Genomic DNA, 12,979 nt, shown 5'->3' with positions numbered 1-12,979 from the left:
CATGGACACCATGCAAACTGTGTTAAGTAACGAACGTAAAGAAAGTTGCGGCAGCCAGGAAACAGGAAATAAGGTAGGCGGTGCAGTTTGCGGAGGTACGGAGGTACTGTTCGCGGTCTTATCCTCTTAAACCCCAAACCCCCCTATAGAGAAGACATGGCAAATAACTGCCTTAATGAATTCACCAATCACAAAGTTATATTTAAAGTCACATATCAAATTAAACCGCAGGACCTGGGCTACGAGTTGATGGAAGCCATTTTTACCTGCTCCAAACACAATCCAAGAACTGAATGAATTACCAAATGTCAACATTCCTATAACGCCGCTTAGTCATCCCACTCGCCGCATTTCTGGCTTTAACTCTATGACACGTTATGCTGTAAAGGCTCACATTAGATCAGATTAAAACAGACATATCAGTTATTCTTGCTAACATCAAGCTTCTGCGAGGTAGGAGCCAAAGAACGCCCACAGAAATCTCTTCATCAAACAATTGTCCAAAATATTCTTCTTCCTGAACTGTTTAACCACGAAAGATATATATATATATTTCCCAGTAATTCCACATCATTGGTTGGCATTGGTTGGAATGGCAGCGTATGCTAGGGGTCTGTTTCAAGAAGCGGGTTTAGTGAAAACTCAGAGTTGGTTAACGCTGAGATGATGGAAACTCTGGCTTGTCTGTTTTACAAAGGGAGGTAACTAAAGCTCTGGGTCAGTCACCATGGTAACTCAGCCTGTGAACCTGGTTGGGAGCAGGTTTTCTTCAATGAACCTCAAGTTTCTTTCACAGTCTCCTCCCTTTGACAGCAGCCCAGCCAATCACACAGCACGCTTTCATTTCCTCATTCATTCAAATACTCAGTCGTATTTTAGCGCAGTATCCACATATGAACAAAAAAAGATCTCGGTTACGTTAAAGACTAAAGTGTTTTCTCGAACATGGCACGTCCTTTTCTGGACGATCCTGTGGATGGATAGTTGCAGAGAAAAAATGGGTATGCTAATTCTGAGCAGAGGCCTAACAAATGGGTGGGTCTTAAGAGGTTAACCAATCCCTGAGCTGAATGTATAGGCAAGGCAATTTTATTTGTATAGCGCTTTTTATACACAAGGCAGACTCAAAGTGCTTCACATCATAACATTTCATACAATAAAGTGAAATAATGTATAGATGACAAATGTATAAAATGGCGGAATTGCTCTGAAATATATGTACATGACTACACAAGCTACACAAGTAATCTGTATGAGTAAACCTTGGAAAAACTGTTACATGCAAGCGTTGGACAAAAGAAGACAGAAATGACAATGTATAAAGGAAAGTTGGCCCGCTATAGTTGACTTAAGGGCGTGCTCTAAGTATAACCTGAAGTGACTTTTTCAGCTAATGCAACCTCAACAGAAGATTTTTTATAAATAGCCTCTATTCAAGTTAAAGTCTTATGTCGGTTATTTCTTTGTGTTTGTTCTTTTCAATGGAGAAAAGCTATCTGAGCTGGTTTGCAACGTCAATGCCATCCAAGCTCTAAAAGTGCTGAATCTGGAGTACACATGTGGCAAAAATGCAGCATTGCTTGAGGAAATATCCATGTTTTCTACACTTCTAGGATTCTAGGAAGGAAGAGATAAACAATTGGAGCTTTCCAAACACTGAAATATATTGGATAACCTGCCTTACTCTAAGCCAAAGGAATTGTGTAATGGTGTCTTTAGCCACAGATTGTCCCACATATCTTACTTTACAAAGAAAGAGGGATAATTGTCTTTTGAGGCTGGAGTTACCAGCCAAAGTTAGATTATGGGTCTTTCATTGTGATGGTGGTGACAAGCTCGTGGCCCGAAAGAGGTAGCCAGATGGCTTATTTAAAGGGAAATGTCTGGGAAGATGAGATGGGTTCCGCCAGAAGACTGTTAAGTGATAGCAGCAAAAGCATTATGAAGGAGGGATTTTGAGGGAGAACTTGTGCGTTTGTATGTTGGATAATTAACTTTGCTGTAAATGCGTGTGTTTGTCTCTCTGACGGTTTGTATTTTTCCTGGCAGCTACTGTACAGCCACAAATATCCCCAGTGAGTGACTGATCGAGGCCATTAACAAACCAGTGACTGATAATACACAAACTCGACCGCATTCTCTCTTCCACTTTTTTTTTTTCAGCAGATGGTCCATATAACTCTACTTTAGAGTTCTCAGAGAGAGAATGAGCGTCTTTACCTCAACTGATGGCCGAAAATGCGGCGTGTCGCAGCCCCAAATTGATGAAAGAAGTTATTTCTTGGTCTTTCCTCTACACTGCTGGGGGTGCTGCAGACGCCTGCCCACTTAACTACTGGTCATGTGAGCCATTAGCCCAAATATTGCTTAGTATGCTGAGCTGGACAGTGTGTGTACAAATTACAAATGTAATTACAGGATGTAATACGTAACGTACGTTTTTGCAGTAATGGTAAGCAAATGACACCCTGGTCAGAATCTGCAACAAGAGCATTACGGTTCAAAAGGAAGAAATTCAATCAGGAGAGACTTCTGAATACCAGCATAAGTGTTAAAAGTGCAAAGTTTGTTGGGGCTTTGACTCCATGCAGTCGTAGGATAGACCAGGGGCCGGGATGCCGAGATCAGTCTGTCTGTAGTCGCTTTGCACAGCAAAAAAAGCTTAGGTGATGGTGACAAATCTCCGCCTGGTGTGCACATCCCACCGCTACAAAGTACCAGATTAGAGGGTACAGGATGCATTCAGCCGTCTCAAACCAAGATCAGTGAAGAGTGCGGAGCGAGGAGTCAGCAGGCTGCCAGTGGCAGAATAAAACAGGCAACTGTTTTGAAAAAGTCTGATTCATCCTAACCATTTGGGTCTTTGAGCAGGCTGCCATGATGAGGGACCATAAAAATATGCAGTTTTCTCCAGTTCAATGCTAGATCGCTCAACCGATCGCATGACAATGACACAGATTCTGAAAGAAGATCTACCAGGAGGTTTTGGTGAGTTTTCTGCACAGTGTAATCTTTGGCTTCTTAAGTACCTTATAAACGTACATAATATAATTTGAACCTGCTTGTATCTTACCCAAATACACCGTGGGAGTTAATTATGCTCATTGCCCAAAGCAAGTCTGACCTTGTGCAATACACTGTAAAATGAACTCAGTGATGGTGCCATTTCAACAAAGCTCTCCTAAAATGATAGTTTACCTTAGTTACCCAACTCCGTTCAAGCATACAGAAGGAAAGTACTCAACGGGATCTAATCTCCCCTTAGTAAACCCTGTTAACCGATGTCAGTGTGGAAACCTGTTCGCAGCATACAGAGTGGCACAAAAATGCTGACAGGAGTCCTAAAATATTTTCATCCTTATTCCATGAGATAGTTCAAACATTCATCGTGTGTTGTGTTACTTCAGTCACCATAACAGAAAAATTATCTCTGTTTCCTACCACGACATCTTCTTCTGTCATGCCTTGTGGTTTCCCTTATTTCTAATAATCACTTTCAAATCATTTTTATTTTCATATTTTGTATTATTCATTGTGTAGTTCTCCTTTCTAAAGTCTGGTTCATATTACAAACCATCATGCTATTTGGATCACTTTATTGTATTCAGCCAATCTCAAGCACAATGAGTGTAATGCTGCAGCACACCACAGGGAATAAAGTAGTGGTCTGACCCTGTTTTTCCTCATGTTTGTTGTTTGCTGTTGTCTTTCGAAAAGGCTCCTAGGCTGGATGTCCGGCTGTATTATTCTGTTTTGAAGCTTTAATCAAGTGACTTATGTCAATTTTTCTGAATATGCCCCCTGAGTTGACTAAATCTCAGTAAACACCAATTTAGTTTATTTCAACAAAACATGAAGTGTTGGCAAATTAACTGATTGTGTACTCAACTTAAACATGTGATTTGTTATATTTCTTTTGACCAGACGTTTAAGTCTTTGTTTAATGCTGGGATTTAATGTGCAACGCTTATATCAGTGCAGGGCAAGCAGAAGAAGATATCCTCTGGATAATGAGAAGCAGAAGATAGAGCAGCTTAATCAAGTGAGGACTGCTTTTTTCGATATGTGGGTTAGGGCTCATAGAGTGGCAGCGATTGTTCCTCAGTTCCTGTCCTGCAGAATGTCGTATGTCTCCTTGTTATTTGCTAATTTTAATACGTGTGTGTGTGTGTGTGTGTGTGTGTGTGTGTGTGTGTGTGTGCGTATGTGATATCTGTCACACACACCGCCAGGTCTGAAAGCTAATGCAGATGCAAATGGCCATCCCGGGGCGATTCCTCTTCCTTTCGCTTTCTGCCAAAAGAGGTCTGAATGTATAGAATCCTTTTACTTACATGAGTTTATGGGCTCAACTTCTAGTTTCAATTCTTCCACTTTGTAATTCAAGGTACCCACAAAGTTCTCTGGTTTGGGAGCTATCCTGGGTTTCGCCTCCGAACATCTGCCCTTATTTTTTAGTGTATGGAATTGAATTGTAACAATTTGATTCCGTTTGCATTGGCCAACAGCCAACTCTTTTTAAACACATTACTAACATGAACTTGGAAACATATTTGTTTTAAGTCTGTTGCGTTGTCTTCCTTGTAAACAGAAGGATTGAACAACAACTTGTCCTTTTAAAAATGACAACAATGATAAAAAATGTAAGTGTATAATAAAAAGGTTATATAGGATTCTCTGGCAATTGGGCCATTTGAGGCAACTGGGGTTTTCACAGGACAAACAATGACAAGACTAGTAAGCACAGAAATAAACAGATTTAAGAGTGTGTCTCAATTTGCTCAAAGTCAATGCAAAATAATTTCAGCTTCAATTTGGAGAAAAACTCCACCAAGTTTTGAAAGTGCAATGGCTCTCAAGAGTGATGAAAGAAAGCTCTCTCGCTAACTAGTTGGATGCAAATTTAAGTCATGCTTTGGCTTCTGCTGGTTTTAATGACACATCAACAATGAAGATGAAAATAAAGCAGCCATGCTTGAAAAGACAATAAAATCTAAATACTTTCAAGAAGAGATTGTATGGAAAAAAGGAAGTAATCATGAGTGGTCCGAAATAGTACAGCGGCAAGGTGATGATTATGTGTGTCCTCATCCCTCTTTCGTCTTTCATTCCTCAGGTCGGCACTACCTCCGTCTGACGGACCAAACGCTGCCGGGGGAAAAACAGCATGCACACCAGGGGACGTCATGCCATCTACCGGTAAGTGGCGATGGAGTGATGGCCTGTGAAAGTGTGAGTTTGGGGTCAGGAGTGATTTTATAAGTGTAGTGGAAGCTAAGTTAGTCAAAGAGTTACCGTGACCCCACCTCTGTTTCTTGCTAAACATCGACACAACAGCATACAAAGTAATTTATGGGCTGATAGTAAGATGTCAATTGGCTTTTCACTCAAACTGCACTCGAAAACATCCCATAGAATATTCAAAAACCAGTTAATTTATAAAGGCGATTCATACATTTAAGCCATGGTTGAAAACAAATATTATGCTGCCGACAGTGAGTGACATCAGAGCTGTCATGTTTGTTATTTTCTCTTCTGTCATTATGATCTCTTTCTCTCTTAAGAGGCGACGTGTAGGGTCCCTAACGTTGGTCGAGTCAGCAGAATGGGGTGAGGGGGGGGTGTGACTTCCACTCTCTGGTGGAAACCGACTGATATCTGATTCAGAACTGGGTTGAATTTCAGATTTTAGAGAAGAGAAAGTATACAGCTTCATAACTTTAAACTTTGTATGGTTGATACCAACATGAAGCGACAGCAGTTTCTTTACAAAGACAGCCAATGCAATAATAACAAAAGATTTGACATATGTTTTTGATTCGAACATATTTCAGTCACAGTATAAATTTATGTTTTGCCGAAAATTAGGCGTCTCCCAAAGTACCAGCTGTGTCAGTTCTTCGGCTTTGTTTTCATCTTTGTGACTTATTGTCCTCCCCGCAAAATCTGCCAAGACTTTGATATTTGTCTCAGAAGTATGAAACAAGATGTATTTGTTTCAAAATAAATGTTGACATATGCTGCGGTGAGTGTCCAGGCAATCTAGGGTATATTACGTATATTACTCAGGATCTGCTTTGGTGACACAAGAAACATATCCATGCAGTTTTCATAGTGTACTAGATCTGCTTTTGTGTTTCTTTGGTTGTCCTAAACTACACTTTCTCTGCCTCAGTTTGTCTGCAGTTTGACAAGTTGAAATGTCTGATGAAGATTACACACACACACACACACACACACACACACACACTGTCTAACTGTCTAAAACCAACAGTGAACAAATTTAAACTTCTTGAACCTGAAGGCCTCGGTGTTATGTGCGCATGTCATAGGATCACACAACCTTGTCATGTTGGATTTATGGTATTTCCAGCCCAAAACATTTTTTCCTACGAAAATGGTGTTAAAAGGTGACAAATGATGGGGGGTTTAAACTCTTATAGTTATAATTATGGCTGTCAATAGATAAAAAACAAATTCATTGCACATTCATTAATGCAATTAAAGGTTTTTCTTCTAAAGAAGCGTGTAACACTGTTGTTTAACTGTATTTTAAACACAACACTACACACATTTGATCATCTTGGTGGCAGAATTCCACCGGGTGGAACATGTTGAACTAACGACTCTTCCTGCTGTTCTCGTGCACTGCTCCCAACTCTCCATAATTTAACGGCTGTGTTTGAAGTGCCAACAATCTCCCCAAATTTAGCCAGGACGTTTTTCAAACCACTTTTCTTTTGTAAGACACTTACAGGGACACAGTGGTGCTCTTCTGCACACCGTGTGCCGCGCAGAGTAGATATTGAGACGTAAGTAGCCTAGGAGCTAGCTTTGCCTAGCAGTGCCAAATGTATTGCCAGCCACTCACCCCCCTTCTGTTTAACGTTACCGTCTCACTCTCTCCTGTCTAACTGACTGCAGCTAGAGGCGGTTTCGTTTACAAAGTTACGATAACTGAGTTAGAATATTTTATTGAATTAATCTATGACACATTAATCGCATAGATTAACATGTTCATTTGGACAGCCTTAGTGGTGGGGTACTTACGAAGAATGTATGAGGTGCACTCCAGATTTCTACAAGTTTTTTACAAGTAAAAAGAACAGAGGAGATTGGTTGAACCACTTCCATTTTATGATCTTGCAGTGCTATAAACAAGGGTGGATTGCTGTGACCAATGTAGAGTTGAGTTCAAAGTAGCCATTCTTTTATGTGCAAACACAGCCTACATCGGAGCCTCCACTGAAACCAATGGAACTGAGGTAGAGAGAGAGAGAGGATGACTCAGGCTCTCCTTCCTTTTCATCCATCCATCTATCTATCCCTCCATCTGGTTCGCGTTTGTGTGGATGTCTCTCATCCTGCAGCTCCTTCACCAATAAACCACAGTTCCTCCGTCACCCCTCCCCAGCAGCATGATGCTGGTTCCAACAAGCAGAGGTTCTCTGTACATGAGGTAGAAACATGTGTTGCTGAAGATCACAACCTCCCTGAGATACACTAGAGTGGAAGGACCGTTGGCATACATCTGGATGGAACAGAACACGTTGTTCTGTCTGGGAGAAATAATCTGATTACTTTGGCGATAAAGATGGCTAAATTAAATGGGCCTGGATTCATGGTGAAATACACAAGGCTTTGGTTTGTATGCAGCCCGGGTTGGGATAGCGGCTGACAGTTCATGGCTTGAGATGGGATTAGAGCAGGGGAAAATGTACCCATTATTTTACTGGGGCTTGGGACCCTCTAGTCGGGGGGAAGAACCTGGCTCAATAACTCATGCATCACATTGTCTATGGATGTCAACGGGCTTGGCACGAGCTGCACAGCGACGGTTCTGACGGAGTGCGCTATGGGGAATGACGCAGTAGCTCATCGATCATACCCGCTTCCAAATGCTGTCGATAGGCCACTGTGCTGAGGACAGGAGCTTAGGCTCAGACTCATTAAAGTCACCTGGCTAGACACCAGAAAAAGCATCACTGAGGTTGACGTAGTTTGTCCTAAATGACAGATGGCGGCAGACTGAGATATGTGTGTCATTCGGTTGGTTGACGCCCTGGGATTGTCTTGCTTTTGCAGCTTAACCCTTTGATACTTGCCTCTTGCTTTTTCTGTGCTCAGTGAAATATTTTAAATCTTAAACTTCTAAAGGTATATTCGGACGTAAAGCAAAGTATTGTTTTGCACAAATTTGACCATTAGACCACTTTCTTAGCTGCATGTCTGTAGTAGGAGATTGTTTATAGATAGCTTAGCCTGTGTTCCCCCAGTCTCACTCCCCTCCTTCTCTCACCTCAGTTCATTCATGAAGGCGATTCATACATTTAAGCCATGGTTGACAACAAAGATTTTAGATATTTTGCAGCCGGCAGCTTCTTTCTAATGTAATTTATTTGATTGCCCAATTTAGGACTAACGTCATCCATTGCACCTTCTTAGCCAATTTAGTTCTGTCTTTCATTGAGAATTTTGGTAATCAATAAAAATGTAAAAACTCTTCGGAGTTAGTTAGCAAAATTTCCGTCCATAAAAGGTTAAAAGAACAGACTTGGTGTCTAAAGGTCTTTGCTCCTTAGAGCTGAATAATCATCCATGAATTGTTTTAAGTACATAACATTGTTCTACTGATAAGTACAGATCTCTTTTCACAACATTGTTAATTAGACTTCTTTCACTTTAGAACTGATTTCATTCTGTATTGTTATCTCTCTCTATTAGTCATTGGAAAACCACCAGAAACTGCTAAGTGATGCAACGTGACTCTGTATGGTGTAGGTTTGCCAAAATATACACACTCTAAAAAATTTCACTGTAAATTAACGGTATTTTAACGGCAGAAAGGACGCCAGGAATTTACCGTTATTTTACGGTATAATGTTACCGTATACTTGAACCAATTTTACTGTGAATTAACTGCAATTTACTGGCAGTCGACGCTAGTAACTTACTGTTTTATTTACAGTGCCCTACCGTAATATACGGTATACGATTACTGTTTTTGTGTTATAAATACCAGAATGTTACTATTTACTTATAACCGTATACTTTTGCATTTAATTCCCCATAAATTAAAGAAAGACAACCAAACTCATTTCGGTCATAGCAGTTGGAGTTTATTAGATGCCTTTAAGATAAAAATGTTAGGCATTTGTAACCAAGAACAAAACATGAAATATGCCGCATGTATACAATAATAAAAAAAATAATCATAAAATTATTAGGAACAAGGTAAACTAACTGCAACAATACGCTATGGAACACGCTATGGTCAATTGACCGCAGCAAACGGCTGGCGTCCTTAATCCAGTGCCTCTGTAAAACAAACCAAAATAAAATATTTAGAAACACTGTCATTGGTAAAATATTAAAATTACAAAGATGAGGAAGACAACAAAATGTAAGGAAAGAGAATGTCAATCATGCTAGGCAAATAACACTTACCAACGTTATTTGGAGAGACGAGGCAATGAGAAACTCTTCCGATGTTGAACTGCACTGGTGTTCTGGATGAACTGAGATTATGCGAATTACACGTTCAGGAGCAGTCGGTCACGATTAACACTCAAATCACTTTTAGGCAATGAATACTTTGAATAATACAAATATTTACAATCTTTACATTCCGGCTAGTGAAATGACAGTGAAGGTGGTGCATGGGATAGGGAGGGTGTGCTGTGCAGCATAAGGTCGCCGGTTCAAATCCTGGCTACTCCCTGTGCCAAGTCAAAGTCTCCCTGAGCCGGACACCTAACCCCCAATTCCTCCACATAAATTATCTCAAACCATGGGCGTTTTTGATAAAAGTGACAGCTGCATGTATAGTAATGTCCTGTAAATTAAAGTCATCATTGTATCTCATGAGATACTATCTCATTATGATGACTTACAGGACCTGTTTTTCAGTGGCTGACATGGGCTTCCATACATTAACCTACAACAGATGTAGATGGATTGTGATTCACTGCACTTGTATGTGTATTTCCACCACTTCATAAAATAAATGTAACATGCAGTTGAATTATGGTAGTCTGCGATGTAAATTGACAGCTTTAACTGTTTATTCATGACATTGGCCGTTAATTGACAAGCAAGGGATGGAAATTTAACTGTATGTTACAGTTATAATGACATACCGTTAGATATGTTATTATAACATAGATATAGATATAGATACCGTTAGAAATGCACCGTAAATTTACAGCAATTTGTTACAGTGCACCAATGTAGTCAAATAAACAGGGGTTTGGTCACTGACTACATGACAACATTACACTTGTATTACCAAGTTTGCGATTGCTGGAGCTTAAGTGTAAAAATGTTTTTAACCCAAAGGTAAATAAGAAGAACAATCATATATCATAGTATATGCTAATACTAGCTGTGAATGCCAAGCAAAGGTAGTCACATTTTAAAGGGTTAACAAAGAGTGCAAGTTGTTACACAGCACAAACATTTTAATCAATTGCAGTTCATAAAATTTGCATCAACTTTTAAAGAGGAAGAAAACATCCACCACACTGGATGTTTTGGTTCACCACCAACATTTATCCTCCTCATTCAACACAACACGGTTGAACATGATTACCCATTTGAAACAGGCTCAAGTACAAACTTTACCAGAAGTTATATAACACGTCTGCACTTTTTACTCCCACGCAGTGTCATTTATTGTAATATGCTGGCGATATTTCTGCTTTTTTTCCCCACATACTTTTCATCCAAAACCCTTTTAAAACTGTATTTACCTTTTATTATCCCCTCACAAACATGAATCAAAGCAAGCTTTTCCTTCTGTTACAACATTATCATTGACCACTTTCTACTTCTCTACCTTGGTGAATCAAAAATGTTCACAGTATTGTTTGGTAGAAAGGGGCCGGGTTGTGTAAATGTTCCATAAGGGAAAGCTACATTCTTCTTAGGAGCTAACTTTATGCTAAGAAAATGCTTTTTTTCATCCCTAGAGAATTTTCTCCATTAGTATGTTGAATTTGGCTAGGTCGGAATGATTTCATTTGAACTGCATCAAATGCCGGTTCAGTCCACTGCCGAGCAAACGGCACTGAGGTCCATTTCAATTGGAATCTTAACCAACAGCAGTAAAAAAAATATTCCGGGTTTTAGAAGGTGGATGTTGGGAAACGAATTGCCAGCAGTTAGAGATAAGATAATAATAAGAACATGAACTGAGGGAAAACCGCAGTCTGGAGGGATAATCATGCGTTTTTTTGCCATTGTTTTTTTAAGCTGGTACTCAGACAGAAGTCAGTCGGTCTGATAAAAAGCGCGTCTTTTTATCGTCTTTTTAAAAAGAGTCTTTGAAACTAATTGAAGGTTTCTTACGAATAGAGCAGGATGTTTCATGTGGAATAAGTCAAATGATCTCAACCGACAAGTTTTATCCCTCTGACAATGGGTCAGGACACTATGCGTTGAGCCACAATTTAGGATTTTATTCAAATCCCCCCTTTTATTGCATGGGAACAGCTATTGTGTTTATGATCTGAGCTTGGCCGCGACGTGGAGCCCGAGTGTGTGAATGCAAGTGTGTTTGGGCTGGATGGGGTTGGCAAGTGTCTGTGAGGAGGGGAGCTAAGCCCGGTTTGATGACATCTTCATTGTGAGTGTGATCGGTATCGCCCTCTCTCCCTACATACACACACACAGGCGGGGACTTAGCTCACATACCACCCATGAACATGTCGTCTGTCTCCCACCCAAGCTGCGAATGAAGCCATCATAAATAAAAGCGCATTATTGCTTGACAGAGACGCGTTGTCCAATACGGTTGCTCTTTTCTGGCGTCCCCACGCTGTCGCTCTTCCTGGGAGTCTTGGTTACCAAAGCAACTTGTGCATAAGTGGGATTGAGTCATGTTTTTTTTTGGGCCCCCCGAAGTTTGACAAGCCTCTATGTTTTTAATGCTAAACAAACATCTTGATTTACATGCAGAGGGAAAGGGACAGGGGGGGGCACGGTGTGTGTGTGTGTGTGTGTGTGTGTGTGTGTGTGGTGATTGGGTGCAAGGTAAAACACCGGTGAAACCATGCTAAAGTTAAGATGTTTCCCTTTTGAAGTTGTAATCGGTTGGGTATGACCACACTCGTGGGTATAAGTGTGCACAGAGAGATGTTATACACACACACACATATACACGCTTCCCGGCCCTCTCCTCGGATGAGCCAAAGTTTGCTCTTCCCATGGTGCTTTGTGCTCGGGCGCTATCCCAGCCTCACCGCTTCCCTGTGAACTCCCACAACTTCATCAAAGAGGAATGAGGGGACCAAGGGAGAGCAGCGGGGGGGAAAAAGGGAGAGAAAGAGCTCTATTTTCCTAATCACATCCCCATGGGATTTGAGCTGCAGAGGTGAGGGCGAAGTAAACAATTTTATTGGTTGTGTGTTTTTGTGGTGTTTTTCTTTCATTCCGTGGCCTCTTTTGTTTCAAGCTGCTTCTTTTCTTTGCTGAGGATGAGAGTGTTGATTAATTCAGATCCCCTCCCATGCTACTCCCCACTCTCTCTTCTGTTTTGGGAAGATTCCCCATGGTAATTAATTCACAGCAGAATTAATTAGAGTGAAGGGGAGGGGGGAACTAGAGGGGAAGGAGTGCAAATATATCTAGGTAAAGAAAAGTGATGACGGGTGACGCTGAAAAATAGGGAAAGGAGAGTAAAGGGGAAATGGGTTTTTAAAAAATAACATTTTTGACTTCAGCATAGCCTCTGTAACTGTGTCAAACAAGCTGAAAGAAATAATAGGTCCAAATTAGGTTTGCCCTGAGCCCAGTGGCACTCTGCTGAGCCTTGCTGCAATGTGAGATGGGGGAGATGGGGGAGACGAGGGGGAAGATGAGCGATTTAGATAGAGGCTGACTAATGGAAAATGGTGCCTCAGTATATGAATTATGTCTGAAAGATGAGAGAATAAAAAAGTTTACTCTTACTCTAAACTCAAGCAAGCACTTTTCCATT

The sequence above is a fragment of the Gasterosteus aculeatus genome, chromosome 5 (assembly GCF_964276395.1).
Source record: "Gasterosteus aculeatus chromosome 5, fGasAcu3.hap1.1, whole genome shotgun sequence".
NCBI classification, from domain to species: Eukaryota; Metazoa; Chordata; class Actinopteri; order Perciformes; family Gasterosteidae; genus Gasterosteus; species Gasterosteus aculeatus.
Note: the sequence above shows the minus strand (reverse complement) of the source record.